Source organism: Euphorbia lathyris, chromosome 2, assembly GCF_963576675.1.
Source record: "Euphorbia lathyris chromosome 2, ddEupLath1.1, whole genome shotgun sequence".
In the NCBI taxonomy this organism is placed as follows: Eukaryota; Viridiplantae; Streptophyta; class Magnoliopsida; order Malpighiales; family Euphorbiaceae; genus Euphorbia; species Euphorbia lathyris.
The window spans coordinates 95,195,042-95,202,459 of record NC_088911.1 but is presented as its reverse complement, the minus strand read 5'-3'; the positions used below and the strand labels follow the sequence as shown (position 1 = coordinate 95,202,459).

Below are 7,418 nucleotides of genomic sequence, written 5' to 3'. Positions count from 1 at the left end.
TTCAATATTAAGGACTTTCAAAAGAAGAAAGTAGGAAAGAAAAGAGCAAATTATACACACGGACAACATTATATCTCGGTAGTCTAAAATATGGGGTTAAAAGTAGCGTTTTTTTGGAGTTTAGGGGGTTAAATGAACAAAATGGACAACTTTAGGGGGCTGGGTAATTAAGGATACACACGTGTCACGCGCGTGATACACACGGACAACATTATATCTCGGCATTCTAAAAAAGGGGGTTAAAAGTAGCGTTTTTTTTGGAGTTTAGGGGGTTAAAAGGATGTCCCTTAAGTTGAAGGGGTTAAATGAATAAAATGGACAGCTTTAGGGGGCTGGGTATGTATTAAGCCTTTATATAATGATTAGAAATCTTCTCATTAAATCTTTTATAATGATTCAAAAACCCCTCATTAAAGATTTTATCATGATAAAAAAAAATATTTACATTATATAATAATATTCTGCTGATTAATTATAAGAATATAATTCAACAATAGATTATAAAATAGAGTTCCATTTCAATTCACTAAGAAGAAAGAGCAAATGCATTACATCAGTAACACAATAGCTTGGATTTACATATTGGTAAACAATATGCATCAACATCCTATATAAAAGCTCTAGTCGGATGCCTGACTCGAACAAACATGGCATAGCCAAACATTCCAACCGTTGTAGGACAAACAACAACCTACACAATGCAAGCCCTGTAATTAATATACCTAATTAGCAGTACCAAAAAAATAAAAAATATGTTCTAATTAAAAGATCATAGGGCCAATATATAAACATGTTCCAACTGAACATAATGCAAATAGGCAAATTAGTATTTCAAGCACCATGATTACCTCAATTTGGTAGAATCAAATATAGCACTGCTTTTGTTAACACAATCAACAACAACAACAACAACAACAAAGCCTTAGTCTCGAAATGATTCGGGGTCGGCTAACATGAACCATCATATAAAACCGTGAAAATCAAGTCGTGTCAGCGACATAGATTCGCTCCCTCCACTCCGTCCTATCCACTACCATATTTTCCTCAATTCCCAATAAACTCATATCACTCTCGATCACCCTCCTCCAAGTTTTCTTAGGTCTTCCCCTACCCCTCACCACTACATCCCTTTGCCACTCTTCGGTTCTCCTAACCGGCGCATCAAGCGCTCTACGTCTCACATGGCCAAACCACCTTAATCGGTTTTCTCTCATTTTATTCTCAATAGATGTGACCCCTACTTTTGTCCTAATTATTTCATTACGCACCCGGTCCTTTCTCGTGTGACCACACATCCATCTCAACATACGCATCTCCGCCACCGACATCTTATGGATGTGGCAGTGTTTCACTGCCCAACACTCCGTACCATATAACAATGCTGGTCTAACTGTTAATCACTCAAAAAGGTTCGGGTCACTGCAATATGGGAATATCTATAAACCAATGGGCGAGTGAAAAAATTTACCAAGTTGTTCAAGGGTGGAAAATTCATTTTCTGTGTCATCGCCACAACCTAGAAGTGCCAGATAGTTCACCATTCCCTGAGGCAAATACCCCATCTCCCTGAACTGTTAAAGAATAATTACTGAATAGTGGAACAGCAGTGTTGGCTAATAGTCGAGTAATTATACTTACAAATTACTTATACCAAAGATAAGCAACAGAACAGAGAATTACCTGACCAACTGAAGTTGCACCTTGTCGTTTTGACAATTACTCTGATCTGGAGCAAGAATTAAGGAAACGTGTGCAAAGGAAGGCATAGAGAATCCAAGAGCCTGTAAGAACAGATCCTGTTCTGTTACAGACTTGTCATGTTTTGTTACGAAGGTCCAGTTCTGTAAACAGAATTGGTCCTGTTTTTTGCACATTATATACAAGCCTATCTTGATGTTGTAAAAGCAAATATATGAACAAGCTAAAGTTACATCAGCATGAACAACTATTTTCTATGCATAAACTAGATTTTTTACTTGAGAACTGGATGTGGTAAAAGGTTGACAATCCAGACAATCAATGCATCGTAACTAGCCAATTAAACACGAATAATGGATTAACCTTAATGAGTATAAAGATCAGAAAAAGAATTAGCTCACAGGTTTTGCCATGAAAATCCATTTCATGCTTGAAAACTTCAAAGTAAATTAGGATTACTGCATACACTCAAATTTTGAATTATACAATGAAATCGAACCTATAGCTAGAAGTAAACAATTCCATGCTCAAATGCTCTTAGAAAATATCACAGAAAATCCAAATGAACATGTCCTGTTTCAAATTCCAAATGATATTAATTCACTTTCAAATGAATATGTCCTGTTTCAAATGAACAGTCTATATTGTGAAGGTGTGGATCTGAACCATCTCATCTCATTTAGGATACAACTTTATGCACAAAAGATGACCAAGATGAGCAGCAAAACATTCCTGCATATACATGTTTCACATCAAGCCCAATAAACCATGTTCCACCACTGATATAGTCATGTCGGTAAGTGCAAAGCAGCGATCTGCATATCTCATATTAATAATTACTCAACGTATTCCTATATTCTCACATAGTTCATTATGACCGAAGAGCCTTATAAGTTCAATAAGACCTGCATATATGTTCTGGTTCAAATACATCATATCAGTAAATTTAGGAATTCACTCAAGACTCAAATACAGGTGACTGCTGTAAGTAAACACTTCATTTCAGCCAAAAATTGAAACAAGCAGTTCTCAACAACTAACAGGAAAAGGAAACAAAACTCGTAAAAAAGGAAAAACATATTTCACTTACCAGGGCTGCCACACGTATGTCAAAGCCAACTCTTTCCACAGCTTTTGTCAACTCTCCAACCACATCTTGCCCAACCTATTTTAGGACTGTTACAGCTTCATACACAGCCTCACCGTATTCATTTCTCATCCTCATCATCTATTATCTCCTGCATTTTATCATAAACCTCAAAACATCATATAGGATAGGATCCTTAATTTGTAACCATTTAAAGCATTTATCAGATATGATATATACTAGAAATTACTTACCTGTAACTAGCCTTCGACAGTTTGCATCTTCAATGGGTGCCAATTTGGATCCTTAAAATACTCTTCCCATGTTGAGCATAGTTCAACTGCTCTCTTATGCGTATAGCCTATGGTGATGAGACATAAGATGTATTAGTGGACTCCATTTCAGGTTATCGCCTTCTCCTTCCTCCTCCTACAAGAACAAAGAAGGAAACAAAAATGGCAAAAACAGAGTCAATCATATAGTATCAAAAGCAATGAGAAATCAGACGATCAGTAGGCGGTAAGCTGCACAGAGTAGGAGAGATGTCATCGTTCTCTCCGAGCTTCTATATATACCCTTAGTAGGCTTCAAGTTAGTTTCAACAAGCCAAACACAAAAGCGATTACTTTCAGAAAGAGAGAGAGAACATAGAGTTCCCAGTCATCAACATGGAGAAGCTTAATGGCGATGAGAGAGCTGCCACCATGGCTAAGATCAAAGATACGCCTGTGAAAATTGGGGCTTCTTTGAGGTATATAATCAAAACTGTCTAATTTGAATTTCATTATTCTCATCATGGTAAATAAATGAATTAATTAATTAATTGTGGGTTTGTTTTTCAGCTGCTGAACCATGGAATTGAAACAGAGTTCTCAGACAGAGTAGAAAGCATAACAAAGGGATATTACCAGAAATGTATGGAGCAAAAATTCAAGGAAATGGTAGCAAGTAAAGGGTTTGATGTTGTCCAAACTGAGATCAAAGATATGGATTGGGAAAGTACCTTCTATATCCGCCATCTTCCCCAATCTAATATTTCTGAAATTCCTGATCTCGCTCATGATTACAGGTAGGTATCTTCAATTTCCCCCAAATTTACTCTGATTAATAGAAGAGATGGGCTAATAAAAGAGGGGTAATATGATGCAGGAAATTGATGAAGGAATTTGCAGGGAAGTTAGAGGAACTAGCAGAGGAACTTCTGGAATTGTTATATGAGAATCTTGGACTTGAAAAGGGGTATCTGTAATAAGCATTTTATGGGTCAAAAGGTCCAACGTTTTGGCACTAAAGTTAGCAACTACCCGCCATCCCCGAAGCTAGAGCTTATAAAGGGACTGAGAGCACACACATGCTAGTGGTATCATCTTGCTATTTCAGGATGACTAAGTGAGTGGGCTTCAGCTGCTCAAAGACGGCCAATGGATTGATGCGCCACTCAATTGTTATCAATCTTGGAGACCAACTAGAGGAATACCTATCTGTTTTTGAGTATGTTGTTGTTTTTAAATTGAAATAAAAATGTTTGTGTATACACAGGTGAACAAGGTACTAGAAGTGAACCTCCATATGTATATTGCTCTTCTCCTTGTAAAAATCAAATTCATATTTAGAACCTGATTAGCAATTTTTTCCCTTTTAATCCTTATTTCTTCTTTTAAACGTGTATACGTGACAACAATCCACATTTGATATCACTGAAATAGAAGCATAAGTAAAAAATGCAACAAGATGGACCAAAACAAAAAAAAATTACATCAGCTGAATGTCAAAGTTGTATTGACTAAAGTGAAGAGTCAGAGCAATAGACATAATAGCAGAAGCATTTCCTTACCTGCTCCATGTACTTCCATTGTAGCCTAACATCACAACCTTTACTAGATTAATGGGTTATGTAAACAGGGCAATCTTGTTGAAGCATAACATCATATGCTTAAATTAATTTGACATATGGGAGTAAACAATTAACACACACTAGATAACATTTGAGAACTAGCAAATCAAAAGTCTAAAACAGAAGCATGACATATGGCAATGGACGAAATGTCTTAAAACGTACAACTATTCTTGGAGCTAAAACCAATTGCAATATTAAAGTCAGGTACTCATATTCCAAAATAAAGCATAAGAGGGGTGGCCCAGTGCACTACGCGTCCCCGCTAAAACCAATTGCAATATTAAAGTCAGGTACTCATGATTGAATTATATACTCATACTTTGGGACTTATACATTACGAAGCACATCTAATGGAATTTCCCTCTCAATAAAAATAGGCGAAATTGCACAAGCATTATAAACAAAAGCACAATAAGAAACGAGCATAACAAAATCAACATTATCATCCAGTTAATCAGAAATCTAACACACTTCAATAAATATATATATATATATATATATATATATATATATATATAGAAGGCGGGGGGGAATCAGATGCAAGTAATTATCTTACTTGTGATAGTAATCATCAAACACTCATCGCCATTTTTTAGATGTGTCGCTAGGGAAACCTTTGTAGTCTACAACATCAGCAACAGCCCAACTTATCTTTCCATCCTGATACAAACAATCCAAAGTTGTTATACACTGCAAGTTGTACAACACAAATTACTCATACAAAAACTAGTATGCAAACTAACTAACCATAATAGATATTCGAACTTTATTAGAAAGCAAGCTATAATTCCAATAAGGGTGTTGTATTATATTTATGAATGTGTTTTCTTCTTCAAGATATTCTTAAACTCATACCATAAAGACAAAGAGAGCTTCTCCTTTTATAGACCAAAAGCATGAAGGAAAGGTGACCCTCCACTAACAAATTGAGACTAATCACTTTGCAGTAGACAAGTGTTTGTTGATAATGGTAGGGATTATTTTTTAATAAAAATTAGAAGCTAGGACTCATAATGTTTTGGCAAAGTATCATAAAAAAAAGGTGATGTTGATTGTGGAAGCCAAACTAGCTACATATATACAAGAGAAAGAGAAGAGGAAAAGAATATTCGAACACACAGCACCAAGACCATTAATTTCTTGGTTATAATTTATTGTGGTAGATTAGCTTGGTATTGGGCTGTGAATGCTTTTGAACCACAATGCCATAGCTAGCCTATTTTAGTCCTTCTGCTGCCCCACTCTCCAAACAAAAACATATGGCCCTCACTCATGCTTTATGGGTTTCTACCGAAAATACTAGATAATTATAGTGCAATCATTCCTTTTTATATTTTCAAGTTTTTTTTTTTTTTCAAACTGACTAGTTGCAATTTCAAACACCAATGTCTGTGTAAATTTTATATAACCTTAAATCATGCCCATACTTCTAGTTAACTTGAAGAACAGTTAAGAAAATAGGACCCATTAAACTACAAAATAGTATACTTGAAAAAAAGAGTATCAAATTAATGAACTCGTACCAAATAGAAAGATATGAGAGAGGAAATCAACATCCACCCGATAGTGAAGTCATGGGCAATTTTGTTTTTTAAAAAGAAGATAATAACATACTCTCAAAACAATAAGATCAAATCTCATAGGCCTATTATTTTATCAATTAAATGCACAAACTGGTTCAGTATATATATTTCGGGAAATACTCGCCCAGAGTCGACTTCCTCAGTTGTTCCAGATATCAACATGACTATCGCTAGGGCACATTAGAAGAAACTAAATAACCAGAAACAGGGGACAACATCTCAATGCCACAAGTAACAACCACTACAAAGTAGAAAACATATAACACCACTCTTATATACATCAGCTCAATTTCAATATCAATACAATTAGAGTGATCATCAGAATAAAGAGAACAAGCTGATACCCTATTATTATCCATATTGGTACCTAACAGTTGAAATTCCAGGTTTCTCACAAGATGTGTACCAATGAATCCTAAAAGTAATGAAAAAATACTCTCTAATTCACTCAAAATTCACCAATAAGAAGATTTAATATAAGAAATCACTTACTCCAGATGAGAAGGCTTCCTGCACTGCACACACGATAAAGTAGATATTTCCATGACATCAGGGTTGCCTGCCATCGTACCCTAGAGCTTTCTCTCTATACAGAGAGAGAGAGAGATTCCTTAGGTGAACCCGCTGCAAAATTAACTTAGGAGAATCAAAACAGAGAAAATAGAGAAACAAAATAGAAAGTAGGGAGATATAAGCAACAAGAGTGATACCTGACAGAAAACAAAAGGTTAGGCTTAAACCTTTATCTGTGACCGATTGTGAAAAATCTGGTGAATTCCATTGGGATTGGGAAGAAATTGAAGATGACCTAGAATTTGAAGAGGGGATCACGAATGGTGGGAGTTTCTTTACACTTATCGTAATTGTTTTAGTTAGGTTTTGTGAAGCACTTCCCCCAAATATTTAGGGGGAATTGAATTTGGACAAGTCAAATATTTTAGGGGAATAGATGGCGCCTAAAATTTGGAGTTAAAATGAGTTAATATTTAATTTTAGTTTTTATAACATTATGTATTCTCATTATAATTATGGATGATATTTTTAATCAGAATATTTATATTCTCATTATTATTTTTTTTACTTAATGAGGATATTTGTAAATGAAAATCTGAAAATTAAAAATGTTTAATCATTAATACTTAATGATATTATT

The 7,418-nt window shown here is 35.1% G+C and overlaps 1 long non-coding RNA gene across 7 annotated transcripts; it reads right to left on the bottom strand.

The window, feature by feature from the left end:
* Positions 1–392: 392 nt before the first annotated feature.
* LOC136219014 (uncharacterized) lies at positions 393–7,149 on the bottom strand. Of its 7 annotated transcripts, XR_010684018.1 has the most exons (9): positions 6,976–7,149; positions 6,758–6,889; positions 5,239–5,342; positions 3,040–3,214; positions 2,789–2,936; positions 2,562–2,616; positions 2,387–2,430; positions 1,681–1,726; positions 716–1,571 (listed from the first exon to the last, which is right to left on the bottom strand). It is a non-coding gene; the product is annotated as an uncharacterized lncRNA (long non-coding RNA). The 7 variants fall into 7 exon arrangements; XR_010684012.1 differs by lacking the exons at positions 2,387–2,430; positions 2,562–2,616 and adding an exon at positions 393–707 and having other exon boundaries at positions 849–1,571; positions 1,681–1,781; XR_010684014.1 differs by lacking the exons at positions 2,387–2,430; positions 2,562–2,616 and adding an exon at positions 393–691 and having other exon boundaries at positions 849–1,571; positions 1,681–1,781.
* Between the last annotated feature and the right edge of the window lie 269 nt (positions 7,150–7,418).